This window comes from Trichosurus vulpecula, chromosome 7 (assembly GCF_011100635.1).
Source record: "Trichosurus vulpecula isolate mTriVul1 chromosome 7, mTriVul1.pri, whole genome shotgun sequence".
NCBI lineage: Eukaryota > Metazoa > Chordata > Mammalia > Diprotodontia > Phalangeridae > Trichosurus > Trichosurus vulpecula.
The window spans coordinates 272,083,913-272,111,308 of record NC_050579.1 but is presented as its reverse complement, the minus strand read 5'-3'; the positions used below and the strand labels follow the sequence as shown (position 1 = coordinate 272,111,308).

The 27,396-nt window shown below is 43.4% G+C and overlaps 1 protein-coding gene across 1 annotated transcript in view; it reads right to left on the bottom strand.

The window, feature by feature from the left end:
- Nucleotides 1-27,137, bottom strand: part of PACSIN1 (protein kinase C and casein kinase substrate in neurons 1) — a 109,553-nt gene extending 82,416 nt beyond the window's left edge. Inside the window, exon 1 of the mRNA XM_036768888.1 lies at nucleotides 26,879-27,137. The gene's annotated coding sequence lies outside the window, so the exon portion shown is untranslated. The remainder of the gene's footprint in view (nucleotides 1-26,878) is intronic.
- Nucleotides 27,138-27,396: the final 259 nt, after the last annotated feature.

The window sequence follows — 27,396 nt, the reverse complement described above, 5'->3', positions numbered from 1 at the left end:
GGGGAAAAGTTTAGAACTCAAAATCTTATAAAAGTGAATGTTGAAAACTAAAAATAAATAAGTAAAAGGAAGATTGCTTTTACAGCTGAGTGGAGAATGGACCGGCATGGAGGTGAAATTTAAGGCAGAGAGACCACCCAGAACGCTACAGCAATAGTCCAGGAATAAAGTGATAAGGGCCTAATAGCTGTTTCAGAAGAGAGAAGAGGGTATATATGAGAAGTGTAGTGATGGTAGAATTGACAGGACCTCCTAACACATTGGCTATAGGGTGGCGAGAGTGAGGGGTCGAGGATAACGCCTGCCTGAGTTTTTAATCTGGTTGACTTGAAGCATGGTGTGCCCTCAAGAGCAATAGGGAAGTTTGGAAGAGCAGAGGGTTTATCTACGGGAAACCTAATTTGAGATATTCAACAGGCAGTCAGAGATGTGAGACTGGGATCAGGAGAGAAATTAGGGCTGGACAAACTGATCTGAGAATCATCTTCATAGAGATGATCACTGGATACATGGGAGCTGATGAGGTCACCAAGTGCACCAGTATAGAAGGAAAGTTGATCCAGGATGGAGCCTTGGTGGGGGAGGGAGAGGGACATCCAATGTAAGTAGGAGTGACCTGGATGAAGATGTGCCAGGTACTGTGCTAGGCACTGGGGATTCAAAGACCAAAGAGACACAGTCCCTGTCTTCAAAGGTTTTATGTTTCAATGGAGGAGAAAGCATGCACATAGATGCGTGGTTCTTCAGTCCTTTTTCAGTCATATCAGACTCTTTGTGACCCCATTCGGGATTTTCTTGGCAAAGATACTGGAGTAGTTTGCCATTTCCTTCTCCAGTTCATTTTATAGATGAGGAAATTAAGGCAAACAGGGTTAAGTGACTTATCTAGAGTCACACAGCTAGTTAGTGCTTGAGGCCAGATTTGAACTCAGGAAGATGTGTCTTCTTGACTCCAGGCCTGGCACTCCATCCACTACGGTGCCATCTAGCTACCATGCACATACATAAGTATATACCAAACAGACACAAACTTGGGGAGTGGGATGCAGAGAGATATGAGCAGCTGGGAAGGTGAGGAGGACAGAAGTAAGAAGTAAGAAGCTTTATAGAAGTATATTTAGGTTCTATGCAAGGAAAAGCTTCCTAACAACCAGAGCCTTCCAAAAATTGAATGGGCTTCCTTAGGAGGGGGTGAGCTGTACCTTTCTAGATGTCATCATTTGAGGCCGCATGACCATTTGAGGGGAGTGTTCTTGTTCAGGTATGGATTAGACTGGATGGATTGAACTGAGCTCTCATTCAACTCTGAGATTCTGTGATTTAGTAAGGGATGATATCACGGGTACAGGTAAGGATTAGCTCTAGCGAATCTAATGAATTAGATGTTTGATTGAAAGGAAGAAAGAGGAAAACCAAATTATCTATATCAAAAATGAAAAAGGAGAATTCACAGCAGAGGAAGAAGAAATAAAGGTTATCATTAGAAACTATTTTGCCCAACTATGTGGCAATAAAATTGACAACTTTAAACGAAATAAATAAATATTTACCAAAATTATAAAACGCCAAAATTAACAGAATTAGAAAGAGAGCATTTTAACAACCCAATTTTAGAGGAAGAATTTGATTAAGCCATATGAATTTCCAAGAAAAATAACTCCAGGACCGGATGGATTCACAAGTGAATTCTATTAAACATCCAAAGAACAATTAATTCCAATACCACATAAATTGTTTGCAAAAACAGAAGAAGGCATCCTACCAAATTCCTTCTATAACACAAAAACGGTTTTGACGCATAAACCAGGAAGAGTCAAAATAGACAAAGAAAACTTCCCCAATATCCTTAATGAATGTTGATGCAAATATTTTAAATAACATGTTAGTAAAGAGGCTGAAACAGCATATTACAAAGATTATACACTATGATTAGACTGGATTGAAACCAAGAATACAGGGGCAGCTTAATATTAGATTCCTAAGCAAAACCCTGACAAGACTGAGACAAGATCTGACAATTTTACTCCCTATGTATTACTACTATTCCCCCAAAGCTTTAAGTCTTTGATCCATTAGAGCTGACATTAATAATAACTCAGACTTAGCTATTGCTGCAAAGTTGACAAAGCACTTTTCTTTTTTAAAGAATTCTGAATTTCAGAGGCATCAAGTAAAATAATCATTTCCACGAACATTGTAGGAAAGGAAGGTTTGTACATAAAACTGTGAAATCTCCATCTCGCAGCTCTTGCTTTTCTTTTAAAGGATATAACAAATGCAACATGTAATGCTGTCCTGATTGGATGAGATTCCTTCTGGCCATCCTTTTTTTTCTCTTTTCATTTCTTTTGGTTTGGGAATTCTATCCCTACCTATCTTTTCCTCCCAAGCCCCCCCCCCAAAAAAAGAAAAACAAAAACTTTGTAACAAATGTGCATAGTCAAACCAAATTCCCACAACGGCCATGTCCAAAAACGTATGTGTCATTCTGCACACTGACTCCACCACTTCTCTGCCAGAAACCATAGCTGGCTATTACACTGATGAGTTCTTAAGTCTTTCAAAGTTGTTTGTCTTTATGATGTCATTGTTACTGTATAAATTGTTCTCCTGGTTCTGCTCACTTCAGTCTGCCTCAGTTCATATAGGTCTTCCCTGGTTTCTCTGAAACCATTCCCTTCATCATTTTCTACAGTACAATAATATTCTATTATACTCATATGCTGTGATTTGTCTAGCCACTTCCTACTTGATGAGCACCCCCTTCTAGTTCCAGTTTCCAGTTCTTTGCCACTACAGAAAGGGCTCCTATCAATATTTTTGTCCAGTGAGTCCTTTTCTTCTTCCTTTCGGGTAGAAGCCTGGTAGAGATATTTCTAGGTCAAAGTCTATGCCCATTTTAATGACTTTTAGGACATAGTTCCAAATTGCTTTCCAGAATGGGTGCACCAATTCACAGCTCCACCCACCAATAGTGCAGACAAAGCATTTTTTTCCTACAATAGTTCCTGTCGCCTTAAGAGGTTTCTTTGCTTGTCCTTAGCCTCACTTTTAGACCCTTATGTCTGTTAACCATCATCCACATCCTTCTTCTTTGGATGGAGATTGTGATGGTGCTGGCCCAGAGTCCACAGTGAGATCAGGCTTATCTCTCACTACTCCCTCCACTGTAAGGCCCCTTCCAAGCACTGACATGTTAGGACACAATCATTGTAGCCAGATGGAGATGCCCACAATCCTCACGCAGGTGTCCACCCCTTTTGCCCCCACATAAACATATAAGGCTTCTTTGCTCAGACAAATCTTCCCTCTTCTCCCCCCAGCCAAGTCCTACTCAGACTGCCTTCCTATCTCTTCCATGAGGCTTTCCTAGACCAGCTGATGCACAGTATTCATATGATCTTCCCTTCTCTTGACACCTGTCTATTGGACTGCTAGTGAGCACGACACACTTACTGTACTCTGAGTGGTTCATGGTTATTAGCTTTGTCTCCTCTTAGATTTTATCTGGTATTTAAATATCTTCTAGGTATTCATCTGATCAACCAAATTGGTAAGTTCTTTGGAGACAAGAACTGAGTTTTATCAGCTTTTGAATCCCACAGGGGTGGGGCACCTCTCCCACCAGTCTTGTACAATATTGGGCGCATAAAAAATTCCTAATAATTTAGGTCAAGTCAAGAACAATTTATTAAGGGCCTACTGTGCACCAAACACCGAGCTAAAGGAAAGGTAAAAAGAGTCCTTGCTCTCAAGAAGCTCATGTTCTAAATATGTATTGACTTAGTCTAGTAGATGCAAAGGCAGCACAGCTCGGGGTAATGTAAGGAAGGGACGTTAGTCTTACATTGGAATACTTGGGTTGGAGGCCCAGGCATAGAGGAGCGGAGCTGGAAGGGACCATTTAATCAAACCTCTTCCTTTTACAGATGTGGAGGCTGAGATCTACAGAAATGATTTGTCTTGCCCAAGATCAATCAGGAAGTAAGCATCAGAGGTAGGGTTTGAATCCACGTCTTCTAACTCCAAATCCAATATTCTTTCTGTTGCCCTATGCTGACATTTCCTGAAGAACCAGGAAGTCCACACTAGGTGGCTATGTGGATGTCAGCATCATGCCAGCAACATGGTGCCACTCAACATCCTCTGGGCAGATTTATTATCTGCATGGCTTCGAGCAAGCTGCTTAATCTCTCCGAGTTTCACTTTTCTCTCCTGTAAAGTGGGCATAATAAAATCTGCGCCCAAATGTGTCTTTTATATGTGGACATTGTGGGTCAGAAAAAGAATATTTGTATGAGGAAAACTGATTAAAGTGAACTTGAGAAAAAACAGCCTCTCAGACGGGATATTGAGGAGGGAAACACTCTGACGATGAGACAGAAAAGTGCCCCTCAGATGAACATGCGGAGAAGGCCTGCCGGACAGTAGATTAGTGACTGAGGTAATGACCACTGAAAGCACTGTGATCCACCGACTCATTTAACGTTATAATAACTAAAGCATTCCGATCAAATAACTGACTAGAGATTATGGGGAGATTATATAAGGACTACGGGGTCGTACCTGACAGAAAGAATTGTGGAATTTCCCATCACTAGTCAGAGAGGCATCGCTGGTTTTAGAGGCATGAAAAGCCAGAGAAGAAGCTCTAGGAAGAGGCTAGCAGAAAAAGAGAGGTAAAGGAAAAGAAGAGGGAAAAACCAAATGTATGAGGAATCAGGAGAAGGAGGCAGGAGGTCATGAGAAAATCTGCTTACAAAAGGCAGAATATAGCAAACTGACAAGGATTGAGTCAGCTGGAAGAGCTGACTGAATCCTAATAAGGACTGAAGCTGCTGGAAGAAAACTAGATCCTGCTACTTATGAAGAGCCGAGGGCTGGTCTTTCAGGGGTGCCTTGTCTTCTACTGCCTTCTCTGGTTCGAAAAGGAAAGGGAAAGACAGGATTTGCATCTGCTTTGCTGTGAGAAGAGTTGATTGAACAAAACAGAAAGACTTCATGGCCCCTATCACTGTCCACGCTTCTTGAGAGGGTAGAACACCTCATAACCCCAGGGTAGATCTGAAGACTTTAGCAGTTCCCTGTGGCTTAGGGAAATTGGCAATGTTTCCACAGGGAGCAAACCAGTGTGGTAGAGTGGGGAGTGAGGGTGGGAGACTCACCTGGGGTATAACTGAAAGGGAAAGAAAGATCACCTGAGACAATGCAATATTTTTAAGCTGCCAATTGGGAACGAATTATTACCCAAGGAGCACTGCTGCCCCTAAGGGCAAGGCAATCAGGAGCAGAAGCTTCCTCAACAGAATGTGTTCTAAATTTCATGTCCTACAACAAAGGCCCCGTATCTGTACCGTAGAAATACCTCTGTCCATCAACATCATCCATTCACCAAATGTTTATTAAGCTCCTATTGTCTGTACTAAGCCAATAACCCAACATCAAAAAAAGAGGAAAAGGACTTACATGTATAAAAATATTTAGAGCAACTCTTTCTTGTGCTGGCAAAAAATTGGAAGTTAAGGAAGATGTCCATCAAGTAGGGATTGGCTGAACAAATTATGGTGCGTGAATGTAAGGGAGCACTTGTGCCATAAGAAATTACAAAAGGGACGGTTTCAAAGAAACTTGGGAAGAATCTTATGAACAGATGCAAAGTGAAAGTGAGTAGAACCAAAAGAATAATTACAGTGATATAAAAGATAAACAACTCTGAAAGACTCTGGAATTCTGATCAATGCAATGACTGCCACCATTCCAGAAAACCAATGATGAAACGCAGCACCCACATCCTGACAGAGGTGTCAATGATAAAAGACGCAAAGTGGATATGCATTTTGGGACATGGCCAATGTGAGAATTTATTTTGTTTCACTATGTATATATGTGACCAGGATTTTGTTTTGCTTTTCAATTGGGGTAAAAGGGTGGGAGGAAGAGAAAATAAATGCTTATTAATTGAAAAATAAAATAATTTTTTTAAAGTTCCCATTCAGTATATAGAGCACTGAGCAAGGCCTGAAGCAGATAGAAACTTTAGATGAACATACATACATATATATACATATGTATGCACATGTGCATTGTATACGTGTATATACATTTACATTTCTATGTAAATGGGCAGTTAGGTGGTGCAGTGGATGGAGCGCCAGACTTGAAATCAGGAAGACTCATCTTCATGAGTTCAAAACCAGCCTCAGACACATGCTAGCTATGTGACCCTTGGCAAGTCACTAAATCTTCTTTGACTCAGTGTCCTCATCTGTAAAATGAGCTGGAGAAGGAAATGGCGAATGATTCCAGTATCTTTGCCAAGAAAAGCACAAAATGGGGTCACAGCAACTGATAATAACATATACGTATGCATGTGCACCTGTGTATATACACATATCCGTGTGTCTGTGTCTATATGTGTATAAACATATACATGCACAAGGTATCCCCACAGTCTAGGTGCAGCTTTAATAGCCTAGAATTACATCTCAGAATACCCTGTGTGTACGTAGGTGTGTCTGTGTACATATGCATACACACATATATCCATCTTAAGATGTATCATCTACATTAGAAATCTGGCAGAGGAAGTTCCTCGCCAGGTCCTGCCTGTGCCTAAACTGATGAAACCACAGATCTGGTCGCATAAAATTCCGCAGGATAGACATAGCTATAGATGAAATGTGCCGCTGGCATGCACTCACTGAGTCACCCTAGGCAGGGCACTTAACCTCCGAGCACACCAGAGAGCTCTTTAAGACTAGAAATCACAGAGCGCCAAAGGACTTTCCTGACCAGGGATTCCCTGCAATAATGAAACCCCAGGTGCTGTCCAAAGCGTGAACCCACACAAACAGCTCACATTCCTATAGCACTTTCAGGTTTACAAAAAAAAAATCTTCCTCATGACAACCCTGTGAGGTAAGGTAGTGCAAAACAGATGAAGAAACTGAGGCTCGCAAGGCAAAATGGCACAAAACTAATTAGCCACAGAATCATATAACCTCAGAGGACCTTCGAAGGGAAGTGACTTTAGCAGCCATTGAGTCGTCCAGTTAATAAACATTAAGTGCCTACTATGTGCTAGGCACTGAGCTAAGTAATGGGAAAAGAAACATAGCTCCTGTCCTCAAGGAGTTTACAATCTAATACTGGAAGATAACACACAAAAGGAAGTTGGATCCAAGCAGAGCAGTGGTTGGGAAATGAAGGGGTGGCTAAATAGAGGCTATGGAAGGGGCTGTCCGCTCCATCCTCCAGGCAGAGGGTCCCAGAGGCAGAGGGTACTGTTGAGGCATGAGTTCTAAGGCTGAAGTGATCTTGCAGGATACAGAGATTCCTTATGTTGGCCAGGCCACCTATCTCTTCTTTTTCCTTCTGGCTGTATTCCTTTGAACTTCTCCACCATGAAACCCATACCTGATTAGGAATCCCCTCCGTAGCATGGTACAGTGGCTGGGCCTAGAGTCAGAAAGACTTGCATTCAAATCAAACCTCGGACTCTTGCTAGCTGTGTGACCTTGGGCGAGTCACTTAACCTCTGTTTTTCTCCCTTTTCTCATATGCAAAATCGGGATAATGATTTCATTTACCTCCCAGGATTGTTTTGAGAACCAAATGAGATAATATATGGAAGGTGTTTTTCAAACCTTAAAGCGCTATATAAATGTTAAATAACACATCTAAAGGTTTTCCATTCCATTTTTAGACGGCTCTAATTGTTAGAAAGTTTTTCCTTATGTGGAGCCAAAATTTGTGCCTCCAAAATTTCTGCCCATTGCTCCCAGTCCTTCTCCCTAGGGCCAAGCAGAACAAATTTAATTTTTCTTCCACAGGGCAAACTTCCAAATACTTGAAGGTATCTATTACGCCTGTGAGAAATGTGGTTTTGGGGATCACTGGGCTTCCCCAAATTGTGAGAACACACGGCTTTGGGGATCATTGGACTTCCTAGGCAGGGCCAAAGTCCTGAGGAAGAACCCTGTGATGATCCCTAGGGAAGGCTGTACAGATCACAGGACTCCCAGAGGAAGACCAAGCGGTAGCCACCCCTTAATCTGTGGGGATCACAGGGCCTCCTAGAGGTCAGACCCTAAGGAAGACCCCAGTGATGGCCCCTTAGGGCAGCAGTAAAATCACAAGGCTCCTGAGGCAGGGCCCGAAGTCCCATGTGATGTCCCCTTAAGAAGGCCGTGCAGACCACAGGGTTCCCCAAGGGAATCCAGAGTGGTAGCCCTCTTAACACCACAGTGGGGAATCACAGGACACCCCAAGGCAAGATCCAGGAGTAAGCCTGGCGAGCTTCCGCTGCCTGTTGCTTCCCTTCACTTGACCTTAGGAAAATCCATGTGATTTGCCCATTCTCACCCAAAGAACTCAAAACCAGAGTGGGCAGGAGAAGGCACTTTATTACACCTCTCCAAAGAGTGGGTGTAGTGCTCACAGGAACACTCACACTGATATAGCTGCAGGAGCAGGGGTAACCATTCCCTCCACTCCTGCTAGAGTCATGGTTAGTTTACAATCTTTGTTTTTTACATAGTTTTCCTAGATTATACAGTTTATATAAATAGGATAGTAAGGATACAGAAGCAAAAGTGAAGTTAATTAGATTTTCCTTGTCTTACTTTAGGATTAAACTATATTCTTTTACTTCCCCTACTTTCCCTCTTTAACATATGCAAATTACGCAAATCAGTAGGCCTGGATTCTTGACCAAGACCAGACCCTAGATAAGCTTGAACTGGTTCAAGTGGGTTTGGCCTCTCTAATTCCCCAGACTGCCTTCTCAAAAAGTATGCACATGCGTGCAAGCCTCTGACCTCTCACCTGACCGACCTTGAGGCCTGGTCTCTGCTAAAGCTGGGGTGGGGAAGGGCAGGGAAGCACACCTTTAGTTCTGTGGAAACAAAACTCCTCCTCCCATTTCTTACATGCCCCACCCAAATCTTCTCTTCTCCACATTAAACACTCGCAGTTTCTCATATCCCGAGACCTCTGGTCTCCTCACTCTCCTAGTCTCCCTCTTCTGGACAAGTTTCAACCCACAAATGTCCTTCCAAAAATGTGGAGATCCTTTCTCCCAGGGCTATTGTTAAGATCAAATGAAATAATATACATAAAGCATCTTAGTACAGTGCCTGGCACATAACAGGTGCTTAATAATTGCTTGTTTCCTTCTTAAAACTAGGAATATGTTCTGAGTTGTTTGATTTCCTAGAATGTTTTATAAATCAGTTTTAAAACTTTCATTTTGCAAGCCTGTGGAAGAATGCCCTGTTCCCTAAAGCCACTGCAAATTTAAACAAACCTGCCCTAGACAGAAAGCCTGGACTTGTGTTTGTATGCAAAATTGGCGGGGGGGGGGGGGGGGGGGGGGGGGGAGGGCAGGGGGGGCGGGGATATGTTCATTATTTTAAAGGGTACTAGAAGTGAACAGGAGTTGTCTTTAAAATGTGACATTTGGTATGGAGTCCTGAATGGGTATGTTATAATGGAATAGAACAGGCTGTTAGAAGACAGAAACCTGGCAAATCAGATATGGACAAGGGATATCCACTAGAAGGTGGAAGTTAGTCAATAAATATTTATTAAGCACCTACTATATGCCAGGAGGCTAGATTAGCCAAAAGAACCAAAATCTAAGGGTCAGGAAGGGAAGGAGAGAGAAAGGAAGAGAGGAAGAGAAGGAAAGAAGGAAGAGAGGGAGGGAGGGAGGAAAGAAGGAAGGAAGCAAGGAAGGAAGGAAGTGTAACGGCAATCAGACTTTTCCCTGTTCTTCCCTTTTGAGATACTAAGACTATCAAGTCTCCCCTTTGTTTGAATTGGTGAAAACCTTTTGCTGTCTTTGTTTTGGAGTGTTTCTCAGCTATTTCTCAGCACTGAGGCAATCAGGAGTCACTGACTTGTATAGGATGTGATGCTAGGGATGGGGAACTTTCCCACACCCAGCCTGGGTGAGGTCAGAGCCCTCAGGGCTCTGAACAGGATATAATTGAGGGGAGCTTGGCGTTTGGGGCGTTTGGGGCTTGCTCATGGAAGGAATGTTGAGACCCTGGGCAAGTCATGCAACTGCCCCCCCTGGTTTTGATAGCCCAGACAGATATTGGTGATTCTCTGGCAACTGTGTATTGGGATTTGATCAAACAAAGTCTGTCTATTGATGTTTGTAATTTCTGTTTGTATTTGCTCTGAAGTTCAGGGGGCTGATCTTTTCCCCCAGAACTAAGTGAATGATATATGTATGTTTGATTAAACTGAAATTGTTAACCCCTTAAAGTTGCTTTCCTTAGAAAAGCAGATCAAAGAACCAGTGTTAGCAGCCCTTCTGTATGTATTGGTCTTACACATCCCTGCAGCAGCTGCTAGCCAAATTATTGCTACATAAAGGAAGGAAGGAAGGAAGGAAGGAAGGATGTGAGGTAAATAAAATGTGAAGACTTCACAGGGAAGATATGTATATATATATATATACACACACACACACATATATATATATACTAAGAAATGTTTAAAAATCAAGAAATAGGAAAGTGGAAAAATTCTGAGGCTGTGAGAGTCTGATGGCTCAGCCTCTGGGGAAGTCTACCCTGAAACTTTTCGTTCTTTCTTCTGGTTCTGGTTTAAAGATTTCCTCAGTAAGAATAGGGTCACTGTGACCTGCTTTCCTTTACTGTAAAAGTACTATAGAAGAATGGAGAGGGTCTCCCCCTCCCCTTATCCTATTCTCCTCCTTCAGATTTACAGATGTCACCTCAGTTGTAATCATTAACTAAGGGAATGGGAATTGGAGTTTCTGTGCCTTCATTTCCCAGTTCTTTGTCTAACTTTCGTACTCAGATTGTAAGCCCACCTCCCAGCCAATGGTGAGAAGGGTCAGAGGTGGGTGGGAATTCTCTTGTGTTAGGTATAATTATTGGTGCTTTGCCTTTTGTAAAGCACGTCCCTTGCTAGGTCTGTTCTGGCAGAGGACGCCCTATTCTCGAGAATTGAATAAAATTTATTTCTGTTCCCACCCTGAGATGGCTCCTTGTTATAAATTAACTTTTTAATTGGTGAGGGTCTTTCATCCCACACAGAAGGAAGGAAGGAAGGAAGGAAGGAAGGAAGGAAGGAAGGAAGGAAGGAAGGAAGGAAGGGAGGGAGAGAGGAAGGGAGGGAGGGAGGAAAGAGGAGAAAAGGTAAGAGAGAAAAACAAGACAAGAAAAGAAGTTTGGCAGGTGAGCAGGGAGGCCAGAAGTGGCAGAACTTCAGAGGGACCTTGGAGACATGGAACAAGAACATGTTCTTTATTTGTTTGTTTGTTAATGCACTTGGTTATACTTAAATGTTAAAGGTTTCCATTTTAATTCCTTGTTTTTGTTGCCAGTTCAGTTTATTTTTTTAAATCATAGAGGATGAAGAAAGCATCGATAATTTTTGTGGGAAAAGATGGCTTTAGTGGACCAGATACCCCAATGAATCAACAGTGTAATATCCAAAAAAACTAATGCTATTGAAGGCACGTTAGGGAGAATATGGAATAAATATTTCTATAACACCGACTATGTGCCAGTCACTGTGCTAAGCACTTTACAGATATTATCTCATTTGATCCTCAAAACAAACCTAGGAGGTGGGTGCTGGGGAAATCAATAAATGCTACAAATCAGGGTTTGCTGGGCTTTTCTTTTTGATTGCTCACTTAAGAAAGCAATAAATGAAATGTGAATAACACAGATTAAACTTAAAAGTGCGTAGTGGACATTTTTCAGAGTTGGCTGTTAAACATTTACCAGTACGTCTTTGAATATGATGGGTTGGGGCAGGGGAACTTCCTAATAACCATATTTGTGAATTTAAAAAATGAACTTAACTGGCAACGAAAACGAGGAATTAAATATTTGAGGAAAAATAACTTCCCAATAATTAGGTAAATGAATTAATTGCTTCAGGAGGGAGCAGGTTCTCTGTCACTAGAATTCTTCCAGTAGTGGTTGGCTAGCCAATTGTTGGAGATGTAAAACGGGAATATAAGCTACTTGAGGGCAGGGACTGTTTCCCTTTGTTGTTTGGGTCACTTAATACAATGCCTTACACCGGATGCCTGGGCACTTAACTGGTACTTGTCTGAGATAGGATTGGATATTGAAGGAGGGAGTCTGGGACAGGAGGGTTGGACTAAGTGGCCTCAGAAGCCTTTTCTGCTCTGAGATTCTGTGAGTGGTACCTGAGCATTTTAAACCTACAGCCCTGACCTGCAGCAGCAGCTCAGTTTTATCCTCTGAAACAGTGATATTCATTGTCACTCTTTAGGTTTGGAGTTGTAAGAAAGTGTCATGGAGACTGACTAATTCCCTCTAGACATTCTGCCTGGATTTTCATTTTTCCCACCCATTGAATAACCTGTGTGTAGGCTGAGATCTCTCACGAAAGTAGAGAAACAAGAACTCTCTCATTGATGCATTATACACTAAAATATAACTCTTCATTAAATTTATGATGGGTGGAGTTCCAGCCTCCCACTTCAACTAAATAGTTCCTCAGTGCTGAAATATCTTTATCAGGTGAGCCTGCCTCCTTGAGTGACAGGATCAATCAAACAACTGACAACCTGTAGAAATAAGACTGGGGGCAACTAGGTGGTGAGTGGATAGAGCCCTGGGCTTGGAGTCAGGAAGACTCTCTTTGTGAGTTCAAATCTGGCCTCAGACCTTACTAGCTGTGTGACCCTGGGTAAGCCACTTCACCCTGTTTGCCTCGGTTTCCTCATCTGTAAAATGAGCTGGAGAGGACATGGCAAACTGCTCCAGTATCTTTGCCAAGAAAACCCCAAATAAGATCATAAAGAGTCAGACACAACTGAAAACAACGAAATGATTTGCCCAGGGTCACACAATTCGGCCCAGGGTCACACAGCTCATGAGTATCTCAAGTCAAATTGAAACTCAGACCTTCCTGACCTCTGGGCTGGTGCTAATTGAGGCTATGGACTGATAATTCATTCAAAATACACTGGTGAGGGCTTGTGGGTAACAGTTATAGAAACCTGTCCCCTCAGGGTTATCCCTAGAATTCGAAATACAGAAGCATCAATTCAACCTGCCCATGTAAATGGGAGTTAGAAAAGTGACTTGAGGGGGAAAGAAAGTTTAAATTAATAGCACATATTTTCGATAATTACATATAGTGATAACATGATCTCAACCGCCAGCTGTGGAGTTAGATCACCTGGGTTCAAATCCCAGATTTACTGACCCCCTATGTATCTACTTGCCCCATATATGACCTTAACAATTAATCATGTCAGCTTGTGACCTTACTTCTATTAATGTCTCATATAGTGTTAAAAATCTTACATCATTTAACTTTTAATATATTTGTGCCTTGTCTCATCACCTAGATAATAAGTGCAGGCACTATACCACACCTTATAATATTTTATTTTTCCCATAGTACCAACAGCAATTCTTGCAGTCAATAGGTGCTCAATATTGACTGTTGGTTTAGTAATTTAGGGGTGATTTGTCCAGAGTAGGCACTTACTAAATAATCATGTAATTAAATTAAAGTAATAAAAAGTTATAAAATATTACAACTTTGTACAAAATACATACCTTTGTTACTAAACTTCACCATAGCCAAAAGTGAGTAAAGACAGCTTAACCCTTTTTTTTATGTGCTAGGCCTCTTTGGCCCAGGTCTTAGAATCATGTTTTGTTCTGTTGTGGTTTGTTTTAATAATATTTTCTTATATGTTCAAAAATATTTATAGCAGCTCTTTTAGTGGCGGCAAAGAATTGGAAATTGAGGAGATGTCCATCAATTGGAGAATGGCTGAACAAGCGGTTGTATATGGTTGTGATGGAATGTGCCATAAGAAATGGTGAGCATGATGCTCTCAGAAAAACCTGGAAAGAGTTACATGAATTGATGCAGAGTGAAATGAGCAGAACCAGGAGAATATTGTAAACAGTAACAGCACTATTGTATGATGATCTACTGTGAATAACTTAGCTATTCTCAGCAATACAATGATTCAAGACAATTCTGAACGAATTACAATGAAAAATGCTGTCCATCTCCAGAGAAAGAACTGTTGGAGCCTGAATGCAGACCAAAGATACTTTCTCTTTATTTTTCTTGAGTTTTTTGTCTGTGTTTTCTTTCACAGTGTGACTTACATCAAAATGTGTTTTGCATGACTACACATGTATAACCTATGTCAAATTGCTTACCTTCTCAATGAGGAGGAAGGGAAGGGAGGGAAGAAGGGAAAGAATTTGGAACACAAAATTTGAAAAAAAATATTTAAATTGTTTTTACTTGTAATTGGGGGAAAACAAAATGCTTTAAAATAATACTGATAATTTTAAAATAAAATAATTTTAACATTCGTTTAACATTGAGTTCCAAATTCTGTACCCAGACAATAAGCAATCTGATATAGGATATACATAGAATCACACTTTTAAATACACAAAATAAAAGACATAGGAATAAATGAAAGACAAGGAAACCAATTATATCAAAACATGCTTATCAAAATGTTCATTTTAAAGAATGTTCACAGACCCCAGGTTAAGAACCCCTGGTTTAAATAAACCTCTCACTTCCCAGGCTTCCCCACGACTGGTCCTCAGGTCTTGGCTGCTAACCTTCCCCTGTCTGTTCTGAATCGGTTAGACTCTAGGGGTCACGTACCTCCTCACAGCCCTCCTCTAAATGTCACTCTCAGATGAGGAGGAGCCACTTCGAATTACTCCCAGCAAAGGCTATACTTGGCCTGCTATTCTGAGTTCTCAGCCTCGGAGTGCTATCTGCCTCTTGGCTTATTCAAAGGACTGCTCTAAATGGAAGCACATCACGCTGCCTGAAGCATTTGCAGCATGATTTCCCCTTGATAGTCTTTCTCTGGTCAGGTGCCATATCTCCATCTGACAAGCCAGACCCTACAAATTACATAATTTCAGAGCTGATTTCTATAGTCTCTTGCTGAAGACTTCTTAAAGAGACAAGATATAGCTGGAGGCATAACTAGCCCAGGGCCACTGGGGCTTTGGCCCAGGATAGGAAATTTAAAGGGTGAAAAAAAAATGAAAAGAAAAAGAATTAAACATGTATTCCTTCTGCAAAGTAGAAAGATGTGATGAGAGATTGTGCTCAGATGCTGACTGAGGAACTGGGAAAAAGAGATTAGCCCTCTAAGTAACTATGGGGATAGTGGCCTTTACCTTCCATCTCTCCTTCCTTTCCATAAAGAGAGTCTCACTTCACTCTACCACACCCATTTCCTGACACAAGACTTCCCCTTCCTTCTATCCTTTCTGGGAGTACCTTTTGTAAATAGCCATACTTTTCTGAAGCAAGGATGAGTAATACTCCTGTGGTTCCCTTCCTTCTCAAGCCTCATGTGAAGAAGCTTTTCTTGAAGCAAGCTAGAGAATAGGTGGCAATAAAGAGAAAGAGCATTGCAGTGATGAGAGGGGGGAGGGAGGGAGGGAGGGAGAGGAACATGTCAATGAAACATTTTTTAAAATATATAGAAAAAAGCAGAAGAAAGATCAGAAGGGGACACAGACAAGGAGGGCAATGCTCTTACTACTGTGTTAAATTTAATATATACTTAACAAAATAAAAACCCAAGCTATATATAATAGAAATTCATGGTTCCATGAAAAGGAACCAAAAAAAAAAAAGAGGAAGACCTAGAGAAATGGTAGACAGAAATCTAGAGAGATAAACAGTAGCCAGATTATAGAAGCCCTCAAAAAGGGGCAGTGTGGCCTATTAGAACAAATCCTGGCTTTTGAGTCTGAAGATACTGAAAAAGAGTCTTGGGCAAATTATAAACCTCTCTTTGTTGTTTCATCATTTCTGACTCTCTGTGACCCCCTTTGGGGTTTTCTTGGCAAAGATACTAGAGTGGTTTGCCATTTCCTTCTCCAGCTCATTTTACAGATGAGGAAACTGAGGCAAACAGGGTGAAGTGACTTGCCCAGGGTCACAGAGCTAGTAAGTGTCTGAGACTGGATTTGAACTCACGAAGAGGAGTCTTCTTGGTTCCAAGCCCAGTGCTCTAACCACTGCACCATCCAGCTGCCCCATAAACTTCTCTAGGCCTCAGTTTTCTTTTCTGCAACAGGACGGTGATGGCCTAGATTGTCTTAAAGATCCCATTCAACTCTAAAATCTTGGGATCTTCCGTTGGTTAATTCTTTAAAGGACTTGCATTTAGAAGGTTTAATTGGCTCTCTCTAGGCATATGCAAGATTCCTTTAGTTATTTAAATGACAGAATGTGCTCGGCCTTCCAAATGCATTAGCCTCCTAAAGCACACTCAAGGGGCTAAAAAGCAGGATTCTCACTGACATCATAGTGATCCCCTTGGGTCCAATCATCTTATTCTGGGCAGTACCCACTACCTTTCCTCACTTCCACCCCACCCCCAACCCAAAACTCTAAGTCTTCAGAGGAGAATGCGAGGCTCTGGAAATGATTTCTAACAGATCATAACTCTGCAGTTCCTATTTACTGCCCTGTATTAAGCAGCGTAACGCTCAAACTGGCAGCTGCAATCATCCGACTGGCTCATTTGCATGCATTTTGCATATGCTTTGCATTCTAATCATTTGGCACCAAATGCACTGAAATATTGCCCACAAGGCACCGCTGTATCAGTATCAGCTGACCCAGGCTGGACCACCTCTTGACTAGTCTCTATCTCCCTGAACTGGACCCTGAACATAACCTTCAGCAGTGGGAAGGACGAGCATCCTAGACAAGTCTGCCCCCAGCTTAGAGACAACAGGACAGTGGCCAGTAGAATTGAGGAGACCTGGAATTCTCCATCCTCTCTATTTCTGCTGGCTCTAGAGGAGCCCTTCCTCTGGAGATGGGGAACAACGTCATTGGACCTCTAAACTGGGAGGGGGTTTATGTCTAAAGCCTCTGAAAGTGGAAACAGACAAGTACCTGAGTGGAAAATCAATTAACATTCCGTGAGAGGACTCACAAAGTGAGATTGAAGCCAGGAAAAATTTCCCATGAAGTCAGTGAATCCTTTCTAGCAGACAGGGAGGGGAGGGGATTGGTCTAAAAGTTATAAGTAGCCCAGGAGAGTGATCCCTAAGCCTTTGCCCCCAGGAACACTTAACAGCACTCTCCTTCCTCTGGAATGCTACTCAAGCTCTTCCCTACACTTGGAATGCTTTTCCTCCATCTCTATAAAATCCCTGCTCATTCTTTAACTTTCCTTCTTAATTTAATTTTTTTTAATGAACAAAAATCTATTTTCTCTCCCTCTCAACCCATTCTACTGAGAAAAAAAAAAGAAACAAAAACAAACTCTTTGTAACAATATGTTATGAATTGCCTCACGAGCCAAATCCGAAAAATTTATATATCACTCTGTGTCCTGAGACCATCACCTCTTGGTCAGGAGGTAGGTAGTATGCTTCATCATTTATCCTTCGTTTAGACTTACGTACCCACACTTTAACAACCAACTGTGAGATCATCTCTTCCATGAAGCCTTCCTAGGTCACCTCTGCTTACAATGATTGTTCTGACCCCACCCTTACAGAGTGTTTTATTTTGCACCTCTGTCATAAGTCATGGGCAATTCACTCTCAAGTAGTTTTCATTTAGGATTTCTGAACTATAGCTCCGGAAAACTAGGCTTTGATAAAGCCCATTGAGATGCCGATGGAGCTACTTGACTATGCTTGGAAACCCAAAGCGCTCTGGCTCTCACTGACTGGGCAATAATAGGTCCCAGTCCAAGCCTCTCTTGCTCATGGTTTGGGTTTTGATGTCTCAGAGTGAGTGTAAATAGAAATTGTTTCTATTCTGGAAGAAACTCTGAGGGTCTTCCCCTTCTAGCTTGGTTCTTTTGTGAAGGCCATCTTTTACCTCAGTTCTTCCCTAGTCTTTTATTATTGAATGGGTGTTGCCTCAGAAAAACCGAGACCAGGGAAAACCTTAGCTTGAAAAGGCCGAGGTCTCTCACTGTATCCGGGGCCACCACCATTCATCCAGACCTATGTCTTGCCACTGGGCTTGATGGCTCTAGAGGAGAGAATGAGGCTGAGGACTTTGCACAGCCCTGCGTCACTTAAATCCAAATTTATTTGTGAGTCAAGAAATGACCTTCCTGATGCCAATGGTCCTCTCAAAGTATGAACAACAATATTACATTTATCTCTGCTTTTGTCTTATCTTTCTATAAGGTAAGTAAAGTCAATGAGAGTTGGGACCCAGTCTTAACTAAACTTTTACCTTCCCTCTTTCCCCCACAGCCAGCGGTGCCTTCGGTGGGCTCAGTAGAAGCATGGCTGACTAGCTTTACATCTTTTCCACTCTGCCTCCTCCCCACTCTCTGCTCCTCCCTCCACCTTCACCCTTCTTGCTGTTGGTTGAGCAGAGATGAAGGAAGCAGTTCCATCCCTTGGGGCTGAAAAAAATATCTGAGCCTCATATGCATATAATCAAGACCATAACTTCCCCGCTCTGTCATTAAGGGAACTAAAGGGAGCTGTCCTTTGCCCTCTCTGTACACTCGCTGAGTCTGTCCTTTTGGGTATTTCCCCCCTTGTAAAGCTGTCCTGAATCTTCTTGTGAATAGAAGGTGAGAAGTGATTATAGTTTTCCAAATATTCTAATGATCAGAGCTATCCAACAGTGGAACGAACTGACTCAGAAAGTAACAATTTCTGCTTTCTGGAAGTGCTCAAGAGGAAACTGGGTGACCATTTATGTCATTTTGAAGAGGGGGTTAATGTCTAGGGTGGGTGTCAAGACTGACATGACCTCTGATGGCCATTCCAGCTGTGAGATGCTCTAGTATCATGAGGCTTTGTAAACTGATTTCATCTCTGTAAAAAACCTGGGAAGGGATGCAGGTGAGGAGAAAGAGGCATCCACTGTGATCAGCCTGACCCTGTACCCTCTCATGAGCCCTTCCTAGGGAATCCAGGCTACAGAATGAATGAAACCAGCTTGACTGTGGAACTCCGAGGGCTGAGAGTGAGAGATTGTTGACAAAGAGACTTTCAAGTTCCTTCTATATTTGTGGGGAAACTGATGCCCAGAGTTAGTTCTGGATCCGTCTGAGGTGTCTGGCCCAGGAAGCCAGTGATAATAGCCAGGAGAGGAGGGAGGGAGGGGCAACTGGAAATGTGCCAGAGACAGAGACAGCACCAAATGGGAGGAGGGGGCAGGTACCTTACATCAGAAGCACCCGACCCTGGGCCTGGGCCAAGTGGGCCAGCTGATACCGCTGAGGCTGGATACCCAACGCTCTGCAAGCAGCCTTGGTGTCTGATGGAGTCTCTGATAGAAGAGACACTGGACACCGGAGGTACCTTGGGACTAGGCAGTATGGTTGGGCAGGGGGGACGTCTGGGGGGGAAGGGAGGAGAATGGTCACCTGGTATGAGGCCAAGCAGCACCATGAAGAACCACCTACGGAAGTGGGAATTGCTGAGGCAGCAGGGCTGAGCAGGGATGAGAGATCAGGGCATGAGGGCCAGGCTCCCAAACCTGGGACTCACCTGAGGGGAAAAGACATGGAACTCAACCAAAAAATAGTAGTTTAATGTAGTAATAGTGATAATAACTGACATTTATATAGCACTTAACATAAGTCGTGTTCCCAATAACCCTGAGGAGCGGCTAGGACAGGTATTTTTAAACCTACTTTATGGGTGAGAAAGCTAAAGTTCAGAGAGGTGATGCTATTAAGTGGCAAAACCAGATCTTCCACCTCCAAGTCCACTGCTCTTCTCACTGCACCTGGGTCCTGGTCCGAAAACTGCCACCTCACCGCTCGGATATCAGTCTCCTTATCTATAAGGAAGATGGTTGCCCTACCTACCTCAGAAGATCATCCTGAAGATAAAATAAAATAGTCATGGGTGCAAAAGCTCTTTCAAAATTATAAAATGTAAAGAGACATGATGCTCTTCATCTCCTTTATCTCTGTTTCCTCACCAATACAGGTTGTCCCAAAAGTGCTGGTGCACTTTAAGGTTTTGTGTTTTTTTGTTGTTGTTGTTGTTATTGTTTGTTTGTTTGTTTGTTTTAAACTTAAAACTGGGACAGCCTGTATAATGGGAAGAGGACAGGAGGAGGAGTTGCTGTAGGTGATCAATACCATTCTCTAATTCTATGAGATATGTATTGGGCCACTGTTCTATCCCTGGTACCATGTTAGCTTGGGGGGAGAGAGGGCAGCGTGCAGAAGAAAAAGAAAACAGTCTATAGTCCCTGCTGGCCCTCAGCCGTTGGGATAAAAAGATAGGAAAGAAATCTTAATAAGGCTGTTGTCTAGCAGGGGAGAGGGCACTTGGTACTCACTGCCTTGGGCTTTGGGTTGCCCAATCACATTGTCCAGCCATAACAAGGTCACATTTCTATTCAATCTTAAGGGTTTACTACAAGATCTTGCAACAGTTCTGCAAGTTAAATAATGGAAATGCTACTCCCACTCCTCCCCCATTTTACAGATGAGGAAATGGAGACTCACAGAATAATGCGATTTGACTAGAGTTGAAGTAGGAAGTGACAGAGGCAAGACGCAGGAGATCAGCTCATGAAGTGGGAAAGAACCTTAGAGATCATCAGGAAAGCTCCCCTGGCTACTCCATTCTTGGATGATCCTTCCCTCCTCTGAAATCCTATATCACCTCCTGGGCTATGAGGTCTACAGCTTATCTCTCCAACCAGACTGTAAGCTCCTTGAAAGCATTCACCTCTTGTTTATTGGGCGCTATATGAGCAATCATTATAAGGTAGTTTCAGTCATGTCCTGACTCTTCATGACCCCATTTAGGGTTTTCTTGGCAAAGATGCTAGAGTGGCTTGCCATTTCCTTCTCCAGCTCATTTTACAGATGAGGAAACTGAGGCAAATAGGGTGAAGTGACTTGCCCAGGGTCACACAGCTACAAAGTATCTGAGGCCAGATTTCCATCTCAGAAAGATGAGGCTTCCTGATTCCCAGCCCCAGTGCTCTATCCACTTTGCCACCTATTATTCGGCACATGAAGCCAAATTCAAAATCTTCAGCCCAGCACTCCATGTACTGCACCACCTAACTGCCTCATTTCCACCATTTTTTTTTGCCATTGCTTGTATCCCCATCACTTAGTACAGGGCCTGACATATAGTAAGCTCTTAATAAATTCATTAAAAGACTAAATAAATTTAGAGGCAGCCAGGTGGCACAGCAGATGGAGTGATAAGCCAGGAATCGGGAAGACCCAGTTCAAATTTGACCTCAGACATTTAATAGCAGTGGGACCCTGGGCAAGTCATTTGACCACTAATTATCTGCCTTGATTTCCTCAACTGTAAAATGGGAATAGGAGGGGCAGCTAGATGGCGCAGTGAGTAGAGCACCGGCCCTGGAGTCAGGAGGACCTGAGTTCAAATCCGGCCTCAGACACTTGACACATGTACTAGCTGTGTGACCTTGGGCAAGTCACTTAACCCCAATTGCCCTGCCAAAAAGCAAAAAAAAAAAAAAAAAATGGGAATAGGGATGGTGCCTGCTTGCCAGGTTCGTTCCAAGGACCGAATGAGATAACATTTGTAAAACACCGAAGACAGTGTGTAGCACATAGTAGGTACTATATAAATGCTAGCTGTTCTTACTAAATGCTTATTAACCGACTGATAGTCCTTAGTACAGAGTGAACAGTTTCAATATACTCCTCAGTGTGTCTAAAGCCACTTGGCTTCCTTACAGTGGTGCTCTTTTGACCCACAGAGATCCTCCACATTGTGCCTTGGTAGACAGTCTGCATATGTTGCTGCCCCTTCCTTCCTTCGCCCCAAAATTAATCACTTGGTAGCTGACCTTCTCTTAATGAACTTTCTGAACTGAGCTTGGTTTGTCCTCCTGTCACTGGGGAAGTCCATTTCGAGGTCCAAACTCAAAGCCTTTCCAACTTTAAAAGACCTCATAAGCTCTTATATTCTGCCGGCATAAGCCTTTGACGACCCAGGGTTACCTCCGCATAACGAGGAGGCATCAGAAGACTTTACTGGAGGCTGTACACAGCAAGTGCCTAATAAATGCTTGTTGCAGCTCCCAGCAAAGATGTGTGTATACTTGCCCCCTCCTGCTCTCACCCTCCTTACTTGTCTCTCCACTCAATTAAGGCCTGTGGTTATCAAATTGCAGAGCTTTAGAAGAATAATGAAGGTAGAAATGGAGGTCACAAGAGAATTTAGATTGGCCATTGAATAATATCGAGAGTCACAACTGAACATGCAAGAATCCTACTGGTGTATTATACGGAGCCAGTAGAAGAGAGAGCAATAAATGTATTTTTGTTGTTGGTTTGTGTTTTTTAACAAGTTTTTATTGATCTCTCCCTTTTAACATCACCTTGGTTTTCAACCCCTCTCAGAAAGCCATCCTTGGTCACAAGGAATAAAAAAGAAACAGAAAAAAAAACAGCTCGTCAAAACTAACACCTATATCAGGGGTGGGGAATCTTCAGCCTCAAGGCCACATGTTGCCTTCTAGGTCCTCAAGTGTGGCCCTTGGGTGCATATTTGTTCCGTGAAGTTTGGATTCAGTCAAAGGGCCAGATTCCCCATCCCTGTGGGCCTATATCAACTGAGTCTGATGAATATGCAACAGTCCATGCCTATAGACCCCCACCTCTGTAAGGCATGGAGGGAAGGCACTATGCAATTTTTAGAAATGTCTGAAAGACAACATGGTATAATAGATAGAAAACTGGCCTTGGAGTTAGGATAGCTTGGGTTCGTGTCCTGCCTCTAACACTAACAGCATGAGATTGGGCAAATCATATAACCTCTTAGTGCCCCAGATAATCTCTAAGACTTTAAATTACAGAGCAGGTGCTGATCTGTATCTGTGGAGGTAGTTTCCATGCCTGGAGTTCCCACACAAATGAAATCACAGATCCAAACAACAACATTGTTATGTGTATTTCTTTTCATTCCCAAGTTTAAAAAAATCCATAATAGCAAATGTATTGAAAATAAGGACTCAAAGGGATGCCTGGTAACTTCAGGCAACCTCCCTAATTGCTTGTCCCAGACTTCCTCAATTCCTGCTTGCTGCCTTCCCCATCTTTTCTGTCTTCTTAAATGTCCTGTTGTTCAGTTGTCTCAGTCATGTCTGACTCTTTGGGACCTCATTTGGGATTTTCTTTACTGCAGTGGTTTGCCATTTCCTTCTCCAGCTCATTTGCCAGATGAGGAAACTGAGGCAGAGTTAAGTGACTTGCCAAGGATCACACAACTAGTAGGCATCTGAGGGCAGATATGAACTCAGAAAGATGGCTGGCCACTCTATCCACTGCACTACGTAGCTGCCCTTTTATCACAACTCACCAGGTCCAAACCTGAGCTCATCATCTTTGCCTGCCTGCCCTTCCCCACAGTCCTCTTCCTGCCAGTGGCATCAGAGTTCTTAGCACCTTGGAGTCCACTTTGAATCCTTCTCCTTCATTCCCTCCTCCCCACCCCCCCACCTCCACCTCCAGCCCCCAGCCAGCCAATCCATTAAAGCAAGAACTTCTTGGGACTTGGAATTCTTCCTTTACAATGTCGAAAATTCATTCCTTACTTCCCATTGCTACTGCTACCACCTTATCCAAGACCATCCTCTCATTTCCAGGCCCCCCTGCCCCAAGAAAAATCTATTCTAAACACTCTGCCAAATGGTCATTCTAAAAATCCTACTCCTAGAGGGTCACTCCCCACCTCAAGAGCCCCTAGTCATTGTCAGACCAAACCCAAATGTCTCAACCTGACATGCAAAGTCCTCTATTCAGAAGCAAGCCGAAGAGTAAGCAAGGTAGACAGTTGCCTTAGGCACAAAAACACACAAGGAAGAACATCCAGAGATATTATTTAATTATTCTTTTCATAAATGCACTTATCTATATTGCCAGAAAATGTCACTCTCTATTGCCTGGAGGTGTTTAAGAGTGTGTGTGATGTAATAAATAGAGTGCCAAATTCAGTCAGGGGTCATTCAAATCCTGACTCTGCCTCCTGGATCTGTGTCACCTTAGGCAAGTCCCTTCAACTCTCCAGTCCTCAGCTTCCTTATCTGTAAAATAATTGCCTTAGTTTAGCTGACCCCTAAGGTCCCTTCCAATAGTAAATCTACAATTCCACTGGGTCAAGCCTCATGTGGTACAATAAAGGCTATATACACAGACGGGGGTTGCTGTGAGAACATCTCTCAAAATTTCCAAGGCGCACAATTCCCTGTCCAAGGTGCTGCCTCCCCCCATCAGTCCTGTCTAACCCATGCAGTCTCACTTCTCAAGCCCCTTTCCTCTCCGTCTTTCAAGAACCAGCTTGAGCCTCACAGGATCGTAGGCTGAGAGCTAGAAGTGGCCTCAGAGCCTATCTAGTCCATTTTTACAGATGAAACTTTGGCCCAGAGAATTGCCATGACTTGTCCAAGGTCACACAGGCAGGTGGTGTCAGAGATAGGATTTGAACTCTGACTTGAAGGACAGCACTCCATTCACTATCCTCCACTGCCTCTTAATTGATCTGTGATCTTTCATCCCACACTGATCTCTTCCCTTACCTTAAATCTCCACAGATCTCGGAATCTGTGCCTCCATGATTAAAAAGCTAAAGTGGAAATGGGAGAGACAGATAGACAGACAGACAGAGACACAGAAACAGAGCTACAGAAATAGAGACAAAGACAGAGAGACAGACAGAAAGAGTAGATTTTCCTAAAGAAAAGAAGATTTAGGAATCAGAAGACAGCCTCAAACTGTATGTAGTTCTGCAGCTAACTAAATGTATAATCCTGGGCAAGTGACTTCACTTCTCCACATCTATTTGTTCACTTATAAAATGAGGGCAAAGACACCTGCCCTCTCACAGTGATATCACAAGGTTCAATAAGTTATGACTCACTTCAAGGTAGCAGTCCTTACCTCATAGGGTAAGCAAGTGCAAATATTAACATCCCCATCTTGGGAATGAGGAAATGAAGGACCTGAGACATTAAGGGATTTACCTGAGAGCACACTAGCAATTTTCAGAGTTAGGATCTGAACTCAGGTCTTCTGACTTTAAATTTGGTTCCCTTTCCAGGACATCTACCATCTTTCATGTCTGAGAGATCCAGGCACAAAGGAACCCTCAGGCATTCTCCCTGGGCAGCAGCACTCTCATTAAAAATCTAAAGATCCCTGACAAATGACATTCAGTGTGGTGGGAGTGCTCATCTGTGATTTGTTCTGATCCATAAATGCCAGGCATACCTTCCTCATTTCTAGGTACAAACTGGGGTCTAAACTGAACTCTCTGTTGGTCTCAGAGGCTTCTTCCTTCTAGCCAAAGGAAGAGAGGGAGTTCTGTCAGAAGAAGGTGTCTCAGGGAGCTGTCAGGAAAAGAGCCCTGGATTTGGAGTCAGAAGACCTGAGTTCAAATCTTGCCTCTGGGACTTATTACCTGTATGACCTTGGGCAGATCATTTCCCTTCTCTGGGCCTCTGCAGATGATCTTTGAAGGCCCTTTCAGCTCTAACCCACACAAAATCATAGAATCTGAATCAAAAGGGAACACTTGGTCCAACTTTATGTGTAAACAAGAGTGTCTTCTCCAACATCCCAGCTGTATTCTCATCCAGTGTCCTCTGGACAGTGCCCACTACTTCCTTAAGTAGCCACTGAATCTAGTTCTGCCCTCTGAGGCCAAGCAGAAACAATTCTAATTCTTTATCTGTATGACAGTCCTCCAAATCCTGTAAGACAGCAGGTGACACCCCCTCCCCCCGTTTTCTTTTCTCCAGGCTAAACATGACCAGTTCTTTCAACCGTGCAGGATGTAATTTCCCCAGGGCCCCTGTGATATGTCACATGTAGTTACAATTGCATGACACATGTTCCAGACACGCCAAAACCATCCCTGGGTCCTGTTGGGGAGGGGTTGAAGAGGGGAGGGACGCTAAGTCTGAGGGCAAATCATTCTTCATGGATCCTCCTCCCCTGACATTTCTATAGAGATGAAATCAGGCTAAAATAAACACCATTGGCTGCCTTTAATGGAGCAAAAAAGTCACCAAAGGGCAGATTGAGGGATAGGTGGAGAAGACATTGTTGCTAGGAAATCAGTCGCCTTAATCATACACACAATTAATCACCTTCTCTTCCCTACTCTTTTTCCTGCACTTAACTAGTCCCCTAGTAGAAAGGGACTGGCTCCACCAGTCACCCTGACCTGCATACCTAGGAGGGTTCTGACACACTCTGCATGATAAAGGCACAGGGCTAATGACACAGGATGCTGTGTTTCTCTCCTACCAGCTGCATCCATAAATATAACAGGCATCTCTGACTCCCTCCCACCTACCCATCCAAACAGATCCTGAGCAAACACTGAAAACCTTGCAGAAAAGAGCAGGAAAACCCCTCAAAACCATGGCTGCCTCCTCCTTTCCCCTGCCTCCTTTCCTTCCCCCACCCCCCACTCCCAATTGGGGGCCCAAGCTTTCCAAAGCATCCATTTCCTGTCCTTTCCCTTGGGAGCAAAGACGTATATCTCCATCAAATTGGAAATGATGTATTCAGCAACTCTGCCCCTCCTCCCCTGGCTAGGTGACACCTGGGACACCTCTGACACCTCTGCATTCCAGACCAGATATGCCCTGTAAGCCTTTACTAGGGGTAGATATTAAGGGGGAGAGGGGTAGCAGTAGAATTGTGAAGTCCCTAAAGTCATCACCATTCTTGGCAGGCAGCCCAGACAAGCTGCAGGTCCCTGGTTAACCCCTTCCCCACCCCCATTACCCCCAGGGAACAGAGCTACGGTAAAATCGGTTATATATTCAAATACAGCACCCCCGGAACCAAGTCATCAAGAGTAAAGGGCCAAGGACCTACCTTGGGACAGGAACAGTCAGTGAGCAGTCACCATTGGAGGTTCCAGAGAGGTTGGTGGGGACAGCTAGGAGAGAGGGAGATCCCAGTCGTGCACAGGCCAGTCCTTCAGGTCCAGATGGCTTCCAGGGGGCAGGGGGCAGGATGGCTCCCCGTCTCTGCCTAGTCTCTCTCTCTCTCTCTCTCTCTCCCCTCCCCCTCCCACCTCCCTCCCTCCCTCCCTCTATTCCTTTCTCCCTCTTTCAGCTGGGTCTATTGGAAAGAGGAAGGTCAGAGCAGATGAGGAGGAGGAGGAGGAAAAGGGGAGGGGGGGAGCAGTGTAAAAGATCAGCCTGCAGATTAGAGAAGCATTTTTAGCGAGCCAATGGGAGACCAGGCTGCAGGGACAACGGGCTCCGTGACAGCACAAGGTGAAAACATGATTGCTGAAAAAGCAGTAAATAGGCTTAGGGCCGCGCGCCGCCCTGGCCGCCCAGGGAGAGAGGTCCCCTGGATCCGGCCAGGCCTCTGGGGGACTGGGG